Consider the following 21,130-nt stretch of genomic DNA (forward strand, 5'->3'; position numbering starts at 1 on the left):
TTACCTGAGAACCAACGTAGAATCTGTTCTGTCAGAAAATAACATCAATTACCTCCTTTAATATCAGCATCATAAAATGTCCTTTGTTATCTTGTTCTGCAGAGCCAACTTCCTGCCTTTCTTTGAGACAAGCTTTCAGCTGGTGTATGAGATGAGAGATGTAGGTCTACCAACAGGCTGCCACTATAAGCCTGAACATTTCATTTCAACAAAGAACCTTATTAATTCATCAAAATAGTCTAAAAACAGTTTTGATGCCATGGAATTCCTCTGCTGGTTGCAGCAGTTCCAGCTGAGAGCGTTGCAACCTTCCTCCACGATCTGCTGCCTCATCATCAGCCAAACTGAGTTTTTAACATCGGATGTCTCTGTCCTCATGTGTATGAAATTGAATATAAAGTGCCCGGTGCATTCATGTACTGCTTCAGTACTATTCTTTTCACCGGAGTAAAGTTAAGATGTCAGAAATGCTGCTAAATAATGCCAGGAATAATACTTTCTTCTTGCAGTAATCATCATTTTTAGTCTCACTGGTGTCTGTTTAGGAAATAACTTTCTATATGGAAACTATCTGTCACGATCCGATCAGGGCAGGAGACCCAGATGCGGAAGAGTCAAAAATCCACGGAGGAAAAGTTCAGAAGAAAAGTCTTTAATAAATCCAGAGCGGTCCGTAATAGGAATGAACAGCAACTAAAAGAAAAAGACAAAAGGACTCACGTGACTAAATAAAAGTGCTGACAACGTCAGGAGTATCCAAAGGATTATCAAAGTTCTGATTCAAAGGCGAGGAGCGAGATCGAAGGGATAGCCAACCTGGTCTGGAAACGCAATACTCTGGCGAGTTCTTCCGGGTAGAGATGCTCCTTATCAATAGGAAGAACCCGCCACTCAATCATCACCTGCCAGCGTCTGTCAAAGGAAAACACAGGACACAATACAAACGGAAAACCACCTTCAAAATAAAACGGGAAGAACATAAACATGACACCATCGGTCTAATTCTGGAGGTGCTGGTCGGTGTCACGGGTGGTCGAGACCTCGCAGGCCGACTGTCCAACCTTTTGCTTCCCGTCCTGATGGCTGGAGTGAAGGGCAGTGATGCTGAAGTTGGCCACAAAAGCACTTTCAGTCTCGGGTGTTTGGCTGAAGCAGCAGGTCCCATGTTGACCTTGTATCCTTTAAAAGAAGTGTCAGATGAACTCCAGAACCTCCTGAGAACAAGTGCTTGTTCCTAAATTGATGAGCTCCAGAGAGTACCCCATGATGCTGTCAGTGTTCTCCAGCATGCTGGCCAGAGAGGCAGACCTGCAGGTGATTGACAACGTGTGTGCTGCTCTCTGCAGAATCATCATCAGCCGTGTGGAAGTGGTCCCTCTGGAGCAGGTATGTGGAACCCGTGCTGTTTCTGCTCTCAAGTCAACTTATACATGTGTTCACTCGCAGGTTGTTCCAGCTGTTGTCACACGTCTTCCTCTTCAAAAAGAGGTGAAGGAGAACAAGACTTTGTTCCGCTGCGCACACACCACACACCACACACACACACACACACACACACCCACATACACCCCCCCCCCCCACACACACACACACCGTTTGTAATTATTTGTTAAATCTATTTCTTTTTTTGATCCTTTCCTTAATGTTCAACAACAGTTTAGAACCTTCCTATGCTACACACAACCTTTATTGTTTTTGCTGTACTTGATTCCCCTCGGTAAAATCATTCAGAGATTTCCAAATGTTTCTTATCACAACACCAATTACGGAGGACTCCCTGTTCGGTCCGGAGCTCCGGAACGTCGTGGCCCGGCAGGAGGCAGCGCAGCAGGAGTCGGCGCAGCTCCGCCATCACCTGCATGGGCGTGAGGACGAGGCGCGACGGGGGTCCGGCGCTCGGAGACGGAGAGCCCGTTCGTCGGCCCCATCAGCTGGTGCGGGGGGAAAGCGTCACCAGAGCCAGCCGCCCCAGCAGCACCAGCAGAAACGGCAACAGCCGCGGCGGGCGACGAGCAAGCGTCGCCGGGTTCCGCAGCAGGAGCCGGGGAGCCAGCAGCGGCGAGGACGCAGGGGCGTCGAGGCTTCGTCTCGGGGGAGCCCTCCTCCCCCCTACTCTTTCAAAGGGCTCTATGTTAATAAAAACAAAAGAACGTATGACGTTTCTGTGGTTCGTTCTGAGAGAGATGTTGGTAGCGTGCATGTGTTTCCGCCTGTGAGTGTGACGTATTCACAGGCGTCATTAGAAACTTTCGCCGCTAATGCTAAGCTAACATGCTCCGCCGGTCATAGACGGCGTGATTTTCCTCTCATAACACAGTCCGAAGGAGGTTTTAAACCCCTTCGTCCGGGTCATACCGAGACTGCAATAATGGAGTCTGTCCACACGAATGAGGGGCAGACTCCAACCACATGTGTTTTGTTTACAGACGAGCAGAGGTCCGCGAGACCGGCTGAATCAGCCGTGTTTACTTCCGCGTCGACCAGCGCTCGTGCCCGACAGAGCGTGACAGCTGATGAGGTGAGTGGAACTTGTCCGGACATGTCTATGTTAACCGGAGGTTGTTCCTTCCCCCACAGCGCTGTCTACAAACACTGGCACCGTGGAGGACGTCACGTTTGGCAGCGGAGAAGCGCCATGGAACTGACGCAACCTGGTGCTTCTACGCGCGAGTTTTTTCGCCGTTCTGAGACCAGGCGAGGGCGAGGAACTTCCGTCCCGTCTGGTCGATCAACTGGAGAGGTGCGTGGCGGTCGGATCTCACGAGTGACGAACAGGTCGGGACCGCCAGCGGGGCTGGAGAATGTACGGGACCGGGTGAGTGATGCGGTGCCGACGCGCGCGCGACCTAACTCACTTCAGCTCCGGGTTAATTCTCCAGCGCTTTCCTCCACATTGCGGGTTTTGTCAGCTCCGGTGACACTAAGAAGTGCTCAGGGAGTTGGGAAGACTTCCGGGGGGGGAAGGGAACACGCACGACGCGCATCTGAGGTGTCTCACGCGCACTTGCGCGCTTCTCCCACAGAGCCGGCTTTTATGTATGAGAGTGGGGGTTCTAGTGAATCCAACTCGAGTACATGCTCTGTGGATTCAAGAGATAGAGACGCGGCTTGTGTGATGCCCTTTCGTCTACGGCCCGTCCTTGGGGGGCGGGCCGGAGGACTACCCAAGGTTCGCCAGGGCTGCGGTTCTGACAGAACATTATTCGGCTTGGAGTCGCCTGGTTTTACTTCTATGACCCACTTGGCTGGGGGGAGTAATCAGGCGGGGCTATGCGCTACATTTTGCCCGTCAACCCCCGCGTTTTTCAGGGATTCTCTGGACGCGTATGGCGGAGCAGGAGAAACTATCCTGTTTGAGAAACGAGGTGTCTACTCTGCTGCAGAAGGAGGTCGTAGAACTGGTCCCTGCAGCCGAGATGATGACAGGGTTTTACTCCCGGTACTTCCTCGTGGCGAAGAAGACCGGGGGTTGGAGGCCCATTTTGGACCTCAGCTATTTGAACAAGTTCATAGCTACCCGCCCGTTTCGCATGTTGACGGTCAAGAAACTGCTTTCAGGTGTATGTCCAGGAGATTGGATGACATCTATCGACCTGACCGACGCGTACTTTCACATACCGATAGTCAAGAGACATCGAAAGTACTTGCGTTTCGCCCTCGAGGGTCGGGTGTTTCAGTACACTCGACTCCCGTTCGGCTACTCTCTGGCACCCAGGACCTTCACCAAGTGTGTGGAAGCGGCAGTGGAGCCTTTGAGAGTGAGTGGGGTAAGGATCTTGACCTATCTGGACGACTGGTTGATCCTTGCCAGGTCAGAGGCAGAAAGTTACGCTCACACACAGAAGGTGTTGAGCCATATTGCCACCCTGGGGTTCACAGTGAACCTCAGCAAGACAATCTGACTCCAGTTCAACAGTTAGTTTACCTGGGGGTACTGTTGAACTCGGAGGAAGGATACGCGCGCCTCCCGGACGTGCGTATCCAGCCCATTCTCCGACTGACAACACAGTTGCTGGAAGCTCGGTGTCACGTGACAACAGCAGGCACTGTTATGTCCCTCCTGGGGCTCATGGCGGCAGCCCACACGGTTGTTCGGCTGGGCTTGCTGCACATGAGGGAGCTTCAGAGATGGTTGGTCGTCTCAAGCTAGACCGGCGGTGTTATGAGGCGGATCCGAGCACCCTGTTCGGTTCCGAGCCGGGGGACGTCGAAGCGGTCGGGGGAGCCGGGCCGGTTCCTCGCTACCCGCTTGACGTCCTGCCGCGCATATTCACCGCCGCGGCGAACCGCATGGAGGTCGAGCTCCCCCCCATGCCTCCACTCGCGCCACCAACGTTTACATGCGGAGTGAAGGTGGGGCGGAACGAAGCGCGCAGGCCTGCTGTTCCGGGGGTTATTTGTCCTAAGCTGGATGAAATCTGGGGCTACGCGCGGCGAGGGTCTGCCTCTCCCATGGCTTCAGGGCCTCCCGTAGGATCCTACGGACCCTATTGCCGTGTGGACGGGGTGGACTGGCGGCGCGGTGTCCCGGAGCCCTCGGATACGGTACGTGCCGCCCTCGACCCGGGGGCTCGACTGTGGCCAGGCCGCCCTGTAGCTCTGCCTAGAGCTGAAGACAGGTTGACGGCAATGTTGTTCAACCGATCCTACAAGGGGGGGACGCAGGTGGTCTCCCTCGCGAACAACATGGCTCTCCTGTGCGGTTCGCTCGACAGGCTCACCGTGGACCGAGACGACCTTGGACCTTCGGAGTTGGAGGAAGTCAAGGACTCGGTGGCTGCGCTCCTCCGGATGTCGCAGGCGTACGCGATCCTGGGAGGGGGTCTACGCGACGCTGGACAGCTGGGCCACCGGCACCTGTGGCTAGACCTGGCCACAGCGCTGCCGGAGAGAGACCGGAGGCTCCTCCTGGACGGACCAATTACGGAGGACTCCCTGTTCGGTCCGGAGCAAGCGTCGCCGGGTTCCGCAGCAGGAGCCGGGGAGCCAGCAGCGGCGAGGACGCAGGGGCGTCGAGGCTTCGTCTCGGGGGAGCCCTCCTCCCCCCTACTCTTTCAAAGGGCTCTATGTTAATAAAAACAAAAGAACGTATGACGTTTCTGTGGTTCGTTCTGAGAGAGATGTTGGTAGCGTGCATGTGTTTCCGCCTGTGAGTGTGACGTATTCACAGGCGTCATTAGAAACTTTCGCCGCTAATGCTAAGCTAACATGCTCCGCCGGTCATAGACGGCGTGATTTTCCTCTCATAACACAGTCCGAAGGAGGTTTTAAACCCCTTCGTCCGGGTCATACCGAGACTGCAATAATGGAGTCTGTCCACACGAATGAGGGGCAGACTCCAACCACATGTGTTTTGTTTACAGACGAGCAGAGGTCCGCGAGACCGGCTGAATCAGCCGTGTTTACTTCCGCGTCGACCAGCGCTCGTGCCCGACAGAGCGTGACAGCTGATGAGGTGAGTGGAACTTGTCCGGACATGTCTATGTTAACCGGAGGTTGTTCCTTCCCCCACAGCGCTGTCTACAAACACTGGCACCGTGGAGGACGTCACGTTTGGCAGCGGAGAAGCGCCATGGAACTGACGCAACCTGGTGCTTCTACGCGCGAGTTTTTTCGCCGTTCTGAGACCAGGCGAGGGCGAGGAACTTCCGTCCCGTCTGGTCGATCAACTGGAGAGGTGCGTGGCGGTCGGATCTCACGAGTGACGAACAGGTCGGGACCGCCAGCGGGGCTGGAGAATGTACGGGACCGGGTGAGTGATGCGGTGCCGACGCGCGCGCGACCTAACTCACTTCAGCTCCGGGTTAATTCTCCAGCGCTTTCCTCCACATTGCGGGTTTTGTCAGCTCCGGTGACACTAAGAAGTGCTCAGGGAGTTGGGAAGACTTCCGGGGGGGGAAGGGAACACGCACGACGCGCATCTGAGGTGTCTCACGCGCACTTGCGCGCTTCTCCCACAGAGCCGGCTTTTATGTATGAGAGTGGGGGTTCTAGTGAATCCAACTCGAGTACATGCTCTGTGGATTCAAGAGATAGAGACGCGGCTTGTGTGATGCCCTTTCGTCTACGGCCCGTCCTTGGGGGGCGGGCCGGAGGACTACCCAAGGTTCGCCAGGGCTGCAGTTCTGACAGAACATTATTCGGCTTGGAGTCGCCTGGTTTTACTTCTATGACCCACTTGGCTGGGGGGAGTAATCAGGCGGGGCTATGCGCTACATTTTGCCCGTCAACCCCCGCGTTTTTCAGGGATTCTCTGGACGCGTATGGCGGAGCAGGAGAAACTATCCTGTTTGAGAAACGAGGTGTCTACTCTGCTGCAGAAGGAGGTCGTAGAACTGGTCCCTGCAGCCGAGATGATGACAGGGTTTTACTCCCGGTACTTCCTCGTGGCGAAGAAGACCGGGGGTTGGAGGCCCATTTTGGACCTCAGCTATTTGAACAAGTTCATAGCTACCCGCCCGTTTCGCATGTTGACGGTCAAGAAACTGCTTTCAGGTGTATGTCCAGGAGATTGGATGACATCTATCGACCTGACCGACGCGTACTTTCACATACCGATAGTCAAGAGACATCGAAAGTACTTGCGTTTCGCCCTCGAGGGTCGGGTGTTTCAGTACACTCGACTCCCGTTCGGCTACTCTCTGGCACCCAGGACCTTCACCAAGTGTGTGGAAGCGGCAGTGGAGCCTTTGAGAGTGAGTGGGGTAAGGATCTTGACCTATCTGGACGACTGGTTGATCCTTGCCAGGTCAGAGGCAGAAAGTTACGCTCACACACAGAAGGTGTTGAGCCATATTGCCACCCTGGGGTTCACAGTGAACCTCAGCAAGACAATCTGACTCCAGTTCAACAGTTAGTTTACCTGGGGGTACTGTTGAACTCGGAGGAAGGATACGCGCGCCTCCCGGACGTGCGTATCCAGCCCATTCTCCGACTGACAACACAGTTGCTGGAAGCTCGGTGTCACGTGACAACAGCAGGCACTGTTATGTCCCTCCTGGGGCTCATGGCGGCAGCCCACACGGTTGTTCGGCTGGGCTTGCTGCACATGAGGGAGCTTCAGAGATGGTTGGTCGTCTCAAGCTAGACCTCAAGCGGGAAAGAGGTCGGAAAGTGCGCCTTCCCGCTCGGGTTTTGCAGGACATCCAGTTTTGGAACTCTCACGCCAACCTCAGGCGGAGAGTTCCATTGGGTTGCGTCCTTCGTTACACTCAAGTGTTTACAGACGCTTCCCTGACAGGTTGGGGAGGCACCTCGGGTCAGGCCTACGCCAGTGGGGTCTGGAGCAGTCCGGTGCTCAGACACATAAACTGGCTAGAGCTGAAGGCGATTCACAATGTCCTGCTTCACCTCTCTCCCCAACTGTCACAGTCCAACGTCCTAGTATTTTCAGACAGCTCCACCGCCGTGGCGTACGTAAATCGCCAAGGTGGAGTCAGATCCCCAGCCCTTCTGTGTGTGGCAAGGAAGATTTGGCTGTGGGCGGACTGTCACCTGCTTTCGCTCAGAGCCCAGCACGTCCCGGGCGAGCTGAATGCAGTAGCGGACAGACTGTCGAGGGGGGCCGTCCAGGACGAATGGGGTCTGTCCGAGGCAGTGGCAAGCGAGATCTGGTCTCGATTCGGTCACCCGGTTGCAGACCTCTTCGCCAGCAAGGAGAACTTCAAATGCCCTCTTTGGTTCTCCCTCAGGGCTTCGGATCGCCCCCCACTAGGCGTGGACGCTTTAGCCCATTCGAGGTGGCCGGTCGGTCTGCTGTTCGCCTTCCCTCCTCCGCGGCTCCTTCTCCCCTTGATTCGGAGGACGAGGCGGGGGGGGCTGAGGTTAATTCTAGTGGCACCAGACTCCCCGGGGGCGCTCTGGTTCCCAGAGCTGGTGCGCATAGCGGTCGGGGCCCCGTGGGCCATCCCTTGGGGCCCCGCTGCCCTGTGTCAGGCGGGGGGGACACTGACAGCGCCCCCGGTGCTGGGCCGGCCTCTCAAGGTGTGGCTCCTGCACGGGACGAGCTGATCGGGACCTTGGACCCGGACGTTCTCCACACGCTGGAGAACGCCCGGGCCCCATCAACACGTAGGCTTTATGCCTCAAAGTGGGGGATATTCTCCCGCTGGTGTTCAGACAGGTCCTTGGACCCCAGCTCTTGTTTGGTCTCCGCTATCCTGTCTTTCCTGCAACATTTGCTGGATAACGGGCAAACTGAGAGTGTTCGCATCAGCCATAGCGACGAGGCATGTCGGTTTTGAGGGTGCTTCGGTTCGCGCCCACCCCTTGGTGGCGCGTTTCCTGCGGGGTGCCTGCAGGCTTCGACCTCCTGCAAGGCCTTCCAGCCCTCAGTGGGATCTCCAGTTGGTACTGGACTCTCTCACAGGCCCGACCTTCGAGCAGCTTGACCAAGTCCCACTGGATATCTTGTCTTTCAAGGTATCGCTCCTTCTGGCACTAACAACCACGAAGAGAGCAAGTGAGCTTTGTGCCCTCTCCATTAGCCCTGAGTGTCTTTCCTTTGGCGTCGAGGAGTCTTCGGTGTCTTTGCGTCCTAACCCAGCGTTCCGCCCGAAGATTCTGAGTTCCTTGTTCCGGGCGACGACCTTCACGCTGCGGGCCTTTCACCCGCCGCCTCACTCGGACCCGGGTCGGGAACGTCTCCACCTGTTGTGTCCAGTGAGGGCGTTGGCCTGTTACTTGCGGCGGGTGGCCAAGTTTAGGCGCTCTGATGCCCTTTTTGTCTGCCACGGTAGATGCCGGCGGGGAGAGGCGGTCTCCCCCCAGAGGTTCTCTCATTGGGTGAGATCGGCCATTATCCGGGCCTACCGAGCAGCGGGTGGATCCGCTCCTAGCGGTCTGAGGGCACATTCCACCCGTGGCGTGGCAGCCTCAGTGGCTCTTTTGCGGGGTGTGGCAGCAGAGGATATCTGCTCTGCTGCCTCTTGGGCGTCCACGTCTACCTTCGCTAAGGCCTATCTCCTCGACGTAACGGCGGGATCAGTTGCTCATACTGTTTTGAGCGCTGTTGTGCCCCCCTCAGGGCCCACGGCTCAAGTGGGTTTGGACCCTGGGCCGGCGGGGCCCTAGTGATGCTGCTCCAGGAGCGGCGTCCAGCTGGGGGTACATTTATCCCGTCAGGCTTCGCCTTTTGGGTAAACCCATAGCGAAGCCGTTGGAGGGCGGAGCACCAATGACGTAGAACCCCTGAGTTATCTATCATAACCTCAGGTTCTACGAGTTGGTGCGAAGCCCTCCAACCTCGTCGCCCAGCGGCCGCCCTTCTCGCTGAGTTTTCAGTTGGAGAAAGTGCGGCGGGTGCTTCCCGCCTTTATAGGAAGGTACTGCCCCCTGCTGGGTGGCGAGTTCATTAAGCTTTCTCAGAGACGAGGCGGTGCCTCGGGGTAAACCCATAGCGAAGCCGTTGGAGGGCTTCGCACCAACTCGTAGAACCTGAGGTTATGATAGATAACTCAGGGGTTCTCGGGTCACACGTGTTGATCATTCCTGCTTGTTGTAGTTTAGGTACATTTTTTGTTCAATAAATGTACTTTGGTTCTCCAAGCTGTGTGTGGCTGCTGCATTTGTTGTGGTCCGAGAGCCGACCATAACAAATTGGGAGCTCGTCCAAACTAGGAGTAAAGAGTGTGGTAGACCCGAACGGGTCCACGAAAGGTGAGTGTTGACCGTTAAAAGCGCACATGTTGGCCTCTATTGAGGTCCTCTGTAGGAGTAGCGCGTTTCCCCTTTGGGATTCGTTGGCGGGTGATTGTAGTGTGAGGTGAAAGTGGTTCGAGCAATTGTCTCGGGAGCACTCCATAGACTCGGAGGGCTTGCCAGCTTGCTGGTCACTTTTGCCACTCTACTGATTTACAGTGCGTAAATACCCGCCGTCAGTAGCCCCTGAAGACTAGTGTGCACTTTAGTTGGGTTGGGTAGTTGGAGGGGATATTTGACTAAGAGGTGGTTTTCGGAGCAAGTGCTGCATTTCTGCTCAATACGGTGCATTTTTGTGATTCCGTTTGCTGGTTTATGTTCACGTGCAAAATGAGTATTGATGAAGCTTTTTATGAGGCTCCGTCAGAGGAGCTGCTGGAGCAGTGCACACGAGAACAGTTGGTTAAAATAGAACATTTTGACATTTCTGTGGGTGATAAACGGTTTAAAGATAATGTTAAGGATATTATTAAGTCACACTTGTGGGAAATGAAGGTTTTGAAATCATCTGTGATGCCACTCCCACCTGTTTGTCCAACTGAGTTTTGAGCAGCAGAAGGAATTATTGTGTCTACGCATGCAGATGGAAACTGAGAAGTAAAACGGATAAAACCGGAGTCCGTTACCGTCGCTCCAACACGTCACCTCCGGGTCTTAATACTTTGCTTTATGGAGAAAAAAGGATCAATTCAGAGTGTACGGTCGTTTATTCACCGCTTCAAAACAAAAACATAGAAACTTTTACGATCGATCGGACTCGCTCTTTGCCGGCAGCTGTACAGGTCAATAGCTCCGGGAAAGACGGTCTTGGGTTATGGGTTGTCTCTACATTTAAGGGAAAGTTTCCTGTCCAGGGGGTCGCCTATTCCGGGGCAGTGGTTCTTTTATGTTAACTTCTGTTTCGAGTCACCTGGAGAGTAACTTCCTTCCTTGCCTGTTGTGTGGGCAAGTTTCTTTGTCTTCCAGCCCCCATCTTTTGGGTGTGTTCCGTGTTGCCCTTTTGTTTCACGTCCACAGGTGTGAACTGAGCAGACAGACAGTCCTTCATTAAATCGCTGAATAATCTCTAGTCTGTTTCAAGCTACCCTTGACACAGTGTATATCAGTATGCAAGTGAAATGTTGGTTGTGAATGTGTATTTAAACGTTTAAGCTCTTAGATGAGGCTAGTATTTTATACTCTATATTTTGATCATCTTTTTAGCATTAATTTAACTTATGGCGTATACGTATAGTGTAGAATAATTTCCAATCTAACAGAAGGTTACTCTTGAGAAGTTGAGACGGTGGACTGAATTGGCTAACTTGGAGGTAGAAACTGAGAAGTTAAAGTTAATGAAAGAAGGAATATTGGGTGACAAAATGGGGACGAGGGAAGACTCGCCGGATGACGAGGGTGCCCGTGATATTCTGAGAAGTCTCAGTTTAGTGCCTCCCTGAGCGGGAGATTAAGATTTTTTTTTTCTTTATTCGAACGTGTGGCAGACGCGAGGGGTTGGATGGACTCCGACCGCACACTTTTGTTGCAGTGTGTTTTCACAGAGCGCGCTCAGGAGGCTTTGTCGTCGTTGTCAGACCTTCCTTCATGATCTGATCCAGACTTACACCCCAGCTCGGGCTCTGAGGTCTGTGGATCAGAATCTACTTATGGTTCCACGCACACGACTCAGGACCAGAGGAGAGAAATCCTTCCAGACTGTTGCTCCTAAGCTTTGGAACGATCTTCTCTCTTTTTGCGCTTGATGATCTACTGACTCCTTTAAGAAACATCTTAAGAAGTTTTTATTTGTTCAGGCTTTTCCCTGAGTTTCTGGAACTCCTGTTATCAGTTTTATCTTGACCTTTAAAGTATATGCTTTATTGAATATTGTTGAAGCGCTGTGTGAACCTGGTCTGGAAAAGCGCTCTATAAATACAAATTACTTATGTTTTGAAAAAAGATGGTATTTTCTCTGAAGTAACATTAGTCTGTTAGCTGAAAAAAAAAAATGAAGCTCCTCCTTAACATTGATGTACATCAGTGCAACAAACACCAACTGAAGTGAACTGTTTTTTCCACTGAGTTAAATACTGCTTTCTTGGTTCTTTTCTGTGTGTGAAAAGTAATTTGCACTGTGTGATATATTGTTTTTCCTTTATCTCTGTCGTCGTTTACTATGTTCTTTATATTAGACTTTAAGACTTTCTTTTATTGTCATTGCACAGAAAACACAGTGAAACTGGCAACAGAATTGTGTCGCTTGCTTGGCAAACAAACACAGCAGAGTGAAGGTATATACAAAAGTATAAATATTAGTAAGTTAGAAATAGCGCAATATAGTACAAACAGAATAAATAAATAACGTTTTAAATATTGCATAGAATTACTGTATATAAAAGTGTAAATATTAACAAGTTAAAAATAGTGCAATATGGTATTAATAGAATAAATACAAAATATAATTTAATATTTTAAATATTATTACATTGGAGTTATAATACCTTTTCAGACACTGTACTTATTGTTGACGACTATTTTTAATGCAATATGTTGTATTTTTGTTTGCTCATTTTTCCTAGAGGATGATTCAAAAAAGTACATTTTTCAATGTGTACATTGCTGTTTGTTAAGGATGTTGTTGTGTGGTATAATTGTTTTAAGGGTAGTAAGGTCTTTAAATTTTCCCAATCTAAAAAAAAGTTGAGTAATACAAATTTAAAGTTTTGCAAAAAGTATTTACTCGATTTTCTGAGACACTGTCTCTGTGTTATCTCGACCTTTTGAGTATTTATTTTATTGAGTATTTTTTTTATTGTTTCAGCGCTTTGTGACCCTGGTCTGGAAATAGCGCTCTATAAATATAAATTACTTACTCGAGTGTTTCATTCAGAACTTAATCGAGTTTGTTTAAAAAAAATTAAATAATAATTAAATGTCAATTTACGTCATATATATGTATATATGAAGTAATTTACAGACATTTAATCCGCAAACAAAATGTCTAGAAAACCTTTCCAGCAGGTGTTCATAAGGGGGAGGAGTCATCCACGCAGTTTTTTTTTTTTTAACTTGTTTATTGTCAATTTACATCAATCATAGATGTAGATAGATATACATACAAGTTACTCCTATTAAAGTCACCCATCAGTTGGATATAAGAACAGTAATACAAAGGCAAATCAAACAAAAGAAAAATAAATAAAAGAATACAAAAAATATAAAATAAAAAAAACAACATCAACAACCTTTACCTTGAGATAAATTAAGATGGAGCTAAACATTCAGTTCGACAGTATCTGTATTCAGATTGGGCATCTCAGTTATACTTTTAGTTCTTCAGAACTGAAACAAAAGAAGGGGTGAAGAGGAAAGGAAGTAAAGACAAATCCATAAAAACAAATCACAACTGTATTACAATACTATTACAACATTAATTGCTCACCAACCAACCAGTTCTTGACTGTAATAATGAATGACAGGAGACCATCTTTTTTCAAACAAAGGGACCTTAAGTTGCTGTTGGTCCAGTCATTTTTTTACATCTGGTAAACTTTAGCTTCTCTTTCCATTGATCCAATGTTGGCCGGTTTATTTTCATCCAGTGAATTGTGATCATTTTTCTTGCAGTTAACAACAGTATGTGTAGTAAGTAAAGTTGGTCTTTGGTATACAAATATTCTTTTGATACATCCAGAAGATACAGTAGAGGGTCCAGAGGAATGTCTTTTGCCATGATAGTCTTGATCTCGCCCCCAATATTTGTCCAAAATGCCCGTATGTTTGGACAGTCCCAAAATATGTGAGTGATCACCAACCATTCCACACTTCCTCCAACACATGTCATTGGTTCCATCTTTAAACTTACTGGACACTAACAGAGTTCGAAAGAACCTCATTTTTATTTTCCAACCAAATTCTTTCCATATTTGGCTTCCGATTCCTTTATGGCAGCCTGCAACCTTATTTTCCCAAATGTCATCTTCCAAAATAGTATTCAATTTCCCATTGCTGTTTAATGTGAAGAGTGTTATCTGTTGGATCAGATGGTAGTCTTTTATAGATCTGAGATACAAGCTTTTTTGGTGGTAGAACTTGTTTGAATACCAAAGAAAGACATTTTCAATACTCGTCATTTCCCTCATGATATTCCCCAGATCTTTATGTTTTGTAATATAATTTCTTATCTGCAAGTAACGGAAAAAGTCACTTTTTTTAATTATGTTTGTTGTTTAGCTGTTTGAAGGATTTAAAATAATTTCCTTCATAAAGTTGGTCAATTATTTTCAATCCTTTTTCTGCCCATTTTCTGAAAGTGTCATCATTGATGGATGGTGAAAATTCTATATTATCAACTATTGGCATAGATCTAGTTAGTCCCATGACTCCTCTCACCTGCTTTTGAACTGCTTTCCATATTTTTATTGTATATTTGAGCCACACATGGTCTATTTTAAGTTTCTTTTGGTCTGTTGGCTCGAAAAAGGTAGAGTTGACAAAGACACCTGGAGTATTGAGCTTTGTTCGATCAACACCCAGTCTATTTCAGGTCTTTAACCACCCAGCAGTAAAGTTTTAGATCGGGTAGGCCAAGTCTTCCTTTATCTTTTGGTGACATCAATATTTTTAATCTAATTCTTGGTCTTTTGTTTTGCCGGATAAATTGTGATATGAGTTTGTTGATCGAATTAAACGTGGTGCTTGGGACAATTATTGGGAGAGATGGAAATAAGAACAGGAATCGAGGGAGAATGTTCATTCTTATGGTCTCGATTCTGCCAAACATTGACAACGGTAGCATGTTCCATCTGTTAATGTCCTTTTTATTTCCTTTATTAAAGTGTCATAGTTGGAGGAGAATAGTTGCAAAAATCTTTGAGATAGATTAACTCCAAGATATTTGAAACCATTTCCAGGCTGTTTAAATGAAACCATGTTATCAAGTTGTGTTGGCCATTCACCCTTAATCATCATCAATTCAGACTTTGTCATATTAATCTTATATCCTGAGATGGAGCTGTATTGGTCTAGATTTTGTAATAATGCAGGGCTTGATTTACTCGGTTCCTCTAGAAATAATAAATCATCTGCGAAAAGTGCAAGTTTATGTTCTTTGTGTCCGTTATCCAATATTCCTTTTATAGTGGGGTTACATCTGATCAGCTCAGCCAATGGTTCGATGCTGATGGCGAATAATGTTGGAGAAAGGGCGTCTCCCTGACCTGTACCACGACCCAAGGGGAAAAACTTGGAGCAATGCCCATTAACCCCAACTCTTGATTTAGGTATAGATTTTTGTAGAAAACTTGAATCCACTTTCTGAATGTTTCATTGAAGCCCATATGCTTTAAGGTATGTTGGAGAAACACCCAGTCAACCCGGTCGAAGGCCTTTTCTGCGTCTAAGGAACATTGACGTAGTTTCTCTTTTGTATACGGTTGACTGCAAGTTAAGAGCTTTTCTGACGTTGTCAGTACCTTGTCTGTTTTTAATAAAGCCTGTCTGATCTGGTTTTATTAATTTTTGAATATAGTTCTGTATCCTGTTTGATATAATAGATGTCAGAATTTTAAGATCAACACAGAGGAGGCTAATAGGTCGATATGAGGCACATAAAGTTGGGTCTTTATTTTCCTTGTAAATTACGCTTATTAATGCCTCTGACCATGAACCTGGTGGATCTCCCTTAGTCAGGGCATAGTTATAGATTCGGCAGAGAACTGGACATAACTCACTGATAAATGTGTTATACTATTCGGCAGGGAAGCCATCAGTACCTGGTGCTTTGTTGTTTTTAAGTTTAAGAATGGTGTTTTTGATTTCCTCTTTTATCGGTGAGATGATCATATCAGCCTCCTGTTGTCAAACTGTTTAGTTTCACTGATTCAGAAAAGGCTTCAATATTCTGTATTTTGTCGGGTCCTTCATGCCCTTTGTATAATGTGTCATAGTAAGAAGCAAATGCATCTATAATTTCTTTAGGTTGTAGTAGCATCTGATTATTTAAGGACCTTTTAATTTTGTGCACTACTCTACTGGCCTGAGCTTTACGTAACTGGTAGGCCAGCAGGCGGCCTGCTCTGTTACCCATCTCATAGTATTTTCTACTTGCAAATCGAAGTACTTCTGCTTTAATCAGTAATCAGATTTTTTTGATCGTTGATATTCTATCTCTAATTTCTTTCTCTAATTGCAATTGTTCATTTAGCTTCTTTTTTCTAGATGAGATGGCAATAATATTACCCCTCATTACTGCTTTAGCGCCATCCCATAGTGTAGATAGTGACACCATATTATTGTCATTAATAGTAAAGTATTCAGAGAGTTGTTGGGCAATGTCGTTTCTGATAGTTTCGTCGTTAAGTAATGACACGTTTAATCTCCAATATTTTGTTCCATCACTTTGCCCTACTTGTAAATGTAGTGTGACTGGGGCGTGATCAGATATGGTTATGGGTTCTATAGTGCATTCAACAGCTCTATACGCGTCAGAACTTGAAATGAGAAACATATCCAGTCTTGAATAGCTGCCATGAACCTGTGACATAATCACCTCCAATTAAAATAATTCCTTCTGCATGTTTAGCTAGTAATAATGAAATATTTGTATAGAAGTCTGCAGTGTCCTCATTTGGGCCATATATGTTAACAAGTGTTATTTTTATGCCGCTTATGAATCCGATGACCATCACATATCTCCCCTGCTCATCTTCTATTGTAGTTTCATGTTTGAAGTATGCCAGTTTGCCTATAAGAACGGCAACTCCTCTTTTTACCATGTTTAAAGGAAGCACTAAATGCCTGATCCACCCATTCTCTTTTCAATTTTTTATGTTCATTTGTGTCTAAATGAGTGTCCTGGATCATTGCTATAGAACAGTGCATTTGTTTAAGTTGAATTGGTTTTTTCCGCTTTATAGGATTATTTATTCCCTTTACATTGTACGTCACAAACTTTAACTTGTTCATAAGTTAGTGAATAAGTAAAATAGTCATTCCCTTCCCCTCCTCTCAAAAACCCTCCATCGTAAACATTTCCCAAAATCTTCCATTGCTGAACTCGAACAGAAACCCAAGATAATAATGAAGTTTCAACACGGTCTCAAGGTAGAACAAAACGCACTCAAAAACTATATAAACAAGATTCAAAAATAACTTCCACATACCCGACTGGAACCTTAGTTGTGTTATGCAGCAGCAATTACATTTTCTAACCTGATAGAGCCAGTTGCCCGATGAGTCCTGGGCAGAGGATGGTGACACTTCCTCCCGGGGTTCACACACCCAGTGTGAGTCTGCAGTTGTTGTCAGGTGTGAGTCTGCAGCTGTAGTCAGGTGTGAGTCTGCAGCTGTAGTCAGGTGTGAGTCTGCAGCTGTAGTCAGGTGTGAGTCTGCAGCTGTAGTCAGGTATGAGTCTGCAGCTGTAGTCAGGTGTGAGTCTGCAGCTGTAGTCAGGTGTGAGTCTGCAGCTGTAGTCAGGTGTGAGTCTGCAGCTGTAGTCAGGTGTGAGTCTGCAGCTGTAGTCAGGTGTGAGTCTGCAGCTGTTGTCAGGTGTGAGTCTGCAGCTGTTGTCAGGTGTGAGTCTGCAGCTGTTGTCAGGTGAACTAAGCAGTCGCTGCACATGAGGAAAGAACTCTCTTTCAGAGCCGTCGTTAAGCTCCGTCATAAGTGGCTTTAACATCCGTGCTCGTCAGCTCCTCGTCTCCTCCCGGCTCTGCTCCTCGTCTCCACCGTTCATCTTCTCGCACCTGAATGTCAAGTTTTCGCAGCGCTGGCATCGGTGAGTGAAGGGAAAACTTTCTCGCCGTTCTCCGTGGACATGTTGAGCAGGTAGATGCACCTGCTGTGATGTTGTTGAGCTTCAGCTGTTTGATCACCGCTCGCACCTGAGCTCGCCTTCGCTGCACCTCCGGCGAATAATCGTGGTCAAAGAAGATCGGCTTGTTGTTGTAAAGGACTCGTCTTTGACTCCAAGCATGTTTCATGACAACTTCTTTGGTAGAGAAGTCCAGAAACCTTTGGTAGAGAAGTCCAGAAACCTTTGGTAGAGAAGTCCAGAAACCTTTGGTAGATAAGTCCAGAAACCTCACCACTATCGATTTCGGTGCAGCGTCAGGGTCGCTCTCTCCATTTGAAAGTTAATGCTGGCAGTTGATGGATGGTCGACTTCAACATTTGTTGCAGAAAACTTTTCATGTTCTCACCCTCAGACCCTTCTGGAACTTGATATATCCGCAGGTTGTTGCGTCGCGACCTATTTTCCAGGTCCTCATTCCGGGCCGTCAGGCTCGCTTCTCGCTGCAGAAGATAACGAAGGGTTCGTCCGTGTAGCTTCTGTGTCTCTTCGCCACTTATTCTGTTTCTGTTGTCGCTCCTCCAGCTGCTTGATGCCTTGCTTGAGTTCTTGAAGTGAAGTCTCCAGTTTAGCACGCGCAAGACCCCCTGCAGTTTGCCTACCAGCCAGCAGTTGGTGTGGAAGATTCCATCCTCCCCCTCATGCATCAGACCTACTCCCACTTGGATAAAGGTAAGGTAAGGTAAAACTTTATTGATCCCTCAGGAGGTCTCCTTCGGGAAATTGTTTTTTACCAATAGCCAGCAATTTTTCATGAACAATAAAAAATAATACATAAAAAATAAAATAAGAAGAACATTAAGAGGAAGAACAAGATGACACAATCTAAGTCTAAAGACAAAGACAAAGAACATAGGTAAAAGAAAACAACAAAGACAAAGGATACAAAGACTAACATGGAACAGAACGTCCAGATACTCTCACTGCACTCCTGCCCCCGAACCCAGAATTGTACAATTTAATAGCCCGAGGGATGAATGAGTCCCTGAGTCTATTTGTTTTGCACCTGGGTAGGAGCATTCGTGCAGTCATTCTGCTTCTCTGCTCACTGATGACGGTGTTCAGAGGATGACTGTCATCATCCATGATGGACAGTAGTTTGTTCAATGATCTCCTCTCAGCAACTGTCACCAGTGAGTCCAGCTTCATTCCAACCTCAGAGCCAGCCCTCCTGATCAACCTGTCCAACCTGTTGACACTCCTCTTGACACATTTCCACCCCAACACACCACAGCATAGAACATGACACTGGCCACCACAGACTGGTAGAACATGCAGAGGAGCTTCTTGCAGATGTTAAATGATCGAAGCCTCCTCAGAAAGTACAGTCTACTCTGAACCTTCTTGTATACATGGTCTGTGTTGCAGGACCAGTCCAGTTTACTGTCCATCCACACACTGAGGTACTTATAGTTGTCCACTATCTCCACCTCGTCGCCTCTGATGGACACTGGACATGGCTTTGTCCTGGACCTCCCGAAGTCCAAGACCAGCTCCTTGGTCTTTGAGGTTTTCAGCTGCAAGTGGTTCCTCTCACTCCAGTCCACAAAGTCACGTATCGGACTCCTGTACTCGTCTTCGCTGTTGTCCCTGATGCATCCAACAATGGCAGTGTCGTCAGCATACTTCTGGACGAGACTCAGCTCTGAGTTGTAGCAGAAGTCTGAGGTGTAGATGGTGAAGAGGAGAGGGGCCAGTACTGTCCCCTGAGGTGCTCCTGTACTGCACACCACAGTGTCAGACTTGATGTCCTTCAGCCTGACATACTGTGGTCGATCAGTAAGATAGTCCGTAATCCAGGAGACCAGACCAGGGTCCACATGCATCTTAGTCAGTTTGTCCTGCAGCAGAGTGGGTTGGATAGTGTTGAAGGCACTAGAAAAGTCCAGGAACAGGATTCTCACTGAACCGCTTCCTTTATCCTAGTGGGAGTAGGTCCGATGCAGGAGGTGAAGGATGGCATCTTCCACACCAACTGCTGGCTGGTAGGCAAACTGCAGGGGGTCTTGCGCATGCTGGACTTGTGGCCTGAGATGTTTGAGGACCAGACGCTCCAATGTCTTCATCAGCTGCGAAGTCAGTGCCACCGGTCTGTAATCGTTCAGCACACTCGGTCGGGTCTTTTTAGGGACTGGAACGATACAGGAAGTCTTCCACAGAGTTGGTACTTTCCCCAGCCGTAGACTGAGGTTGAAGACATGCTGGAGCGGCTCAGCTAGTTCAGCAGCGCAGGTCTTTAGCAGTCGAGCAGACACCTTATCAGGGCCAGCAGCCTTCCCTGGACGAATCCTCCGAAGTACATCCTGTACCTGGAGTGAGGTGAAGCTGGGAAGTGGTTGTGTGGAGCTGAGGGGGGCACAAGAAGGTGGGGCAGGTCCTGAGGCGGGCAGCAGTGAGGGTGGGGTGACCTGCTCAAACCTGTTGAAAAAGTTGTTCAGTCCATTTGCCTCCTCCACCGTGTCCACTGCAGTCAGAGAGGCCTTGGTCTTGTGTCCAGTGATGGTTTTAACACCATCCCAGACCTCTCTTATTTCTTCTCGGCTCAGCTTCTCCTCCAACCTCCTCCTGTAGGTGTCTTGAAGGTGCCTCCTTCAAGCATCGCTTCACCTCCTGCTGAGCTGATCTCATGGCGTCCCTGCTCCTGAATGCCACTTTCTTCCTGTTAAGGACATCCTTGACCTCCTTTGTTACCCACGGTTTATTATTAGGGTAACAGCGGACAGTCTTAGTAGGGGCGACAACGTCCAAGCAGAAATTTAAATAATCTGTTAGACAGTGTGTCTGACCCTCGATGTCCTCACCATGAGACCTCAGCAGCACATCCCAGTCTGTTGTTTCAAAGCAGTCTCTGATGGCGTCCTCCACAGCTGGTGTCCACTTTCTGATTGTCTTAGTGGTCACAGTCTGTCTCTGCACCAGAGGAATGTACTGTGACTGAAGGTGGACCAGGTTGTGATCGGACCTTCCAAGTGGAGGAAGAGGTTTGGCTCTGTAGGCGTCCTTCAAGTTGGAATAAAGAAGGTCAATTGTCCTGTTATTCCTGGTGGGACAATCAACAGCCTGATGGAAAGTAGGCAGAGTAGAGTCCAGGTTGGCGTGATTAAAGTCTCCAGAGATGATGATAAACGCGTCAGGATGTTGATTCTGAAGTCGAGCTGTCATTGTGTGCATCTTCTCACAGGCAGATGCAGTCGCAGCGCTCGGAGGAATGTAGACACACAGCGCGATCACATGACTGAACTCACGCGGTAGATAATATGGACGCATGCTGACAGCCAACAGTTCTAAATCTTGACAACACGAGACGTTCTTCACCGTAACGTGTCCCGGACTACACCAGCGTTTATTCACGTACATGATCAGACCTCCTCCTCTGTGCTTCCCACACGCGTCTCCGTCTCTGTCCGCTCTGACGGAGCTGAAACCTGGCAGCTCCACGTGTGCGTCGGGAGTCAGCTGCGTGAGCCACGTCTCCATGAAGATCAACAAGCTGCTCTCTCTGAAGATCCGCTGGTTGTTGAGGGCAGACAGCTCGTTGATCTTATTCGTCAGTAAATTGACGTTCCCCATCGTGATCGTTGGGATCGTTGGTCTGTGACG

Source organism: Callionymus lyra, chromosome 12 (genome assembly GCF_982586985.1).
Source record: "Callionymus lyra chromosome 12, fCalLyr1.hap1.1, whole genome shotgun sequence".
NCBI classification, from domain to species: domain Eukaryota; kingdom Metazoa; phylum Chordata; class Actinopteri; order Syngnathiformes; family Callionymidae; genus Callionymus; species Callionymus lyra.